Consider the following 217-nt stretch of genomic DNA (forward strand, 5'->3'; position numbering starts at 1 on the left):
TATATACTGCCGTTCACAAGTTTGGGAGCAGATTTGTTATGTGTTTTAAAGAATTCTCTTCTGCTCATCATGGCTGCATTTATCTGATCAGAAATAAAGAAAAAACGGTAATATTGTGAATTATTATGGCAATTTAAAATAATGTGTTTCTATTTTGATATACTTTAAAATATAATTTATTCCTGTGATGCAAAGCTGAAGTTTCAGCATCATTACT

The 217-nt window shown here is 29.0% G+C and overlaps 1 protein-coding gene across 3 annotated transcripts in view; it reads right to left on the reverse strand.

The window, feature by feature from the left end:
• The window catches only part of LOC107671190 (DNA-binding death effector domain-containing protein 2-like), a 20,707-nt gene that overhangs the window by 19,461 nt on the left and 1,029 nt on the right, over positions 1-217 (reverse strand). The gene's annotated exons all lie outside the window — the stretch shown is intronic.

This window comes from Sinocyclocheilus anshuiensis, unplaced genomic scaffold (genome assembly GCF_001515605.1).
Source record: "Sinocyclocheilus anshuiensis isolate Anshui unplaced genomic scaffold, SAMN03320099.WGS_v1.1 scaffold1286, whole genome shotgun sequence".
NCBI classification, from domain to species: domain Eukaryota; kingdom Metazoa; phylum Chordata; class Actinopteri; order Cypriniformes; family Cyprinidae; genus Sinocyclocheilus; species Sinocyclocheilus anshuiensis.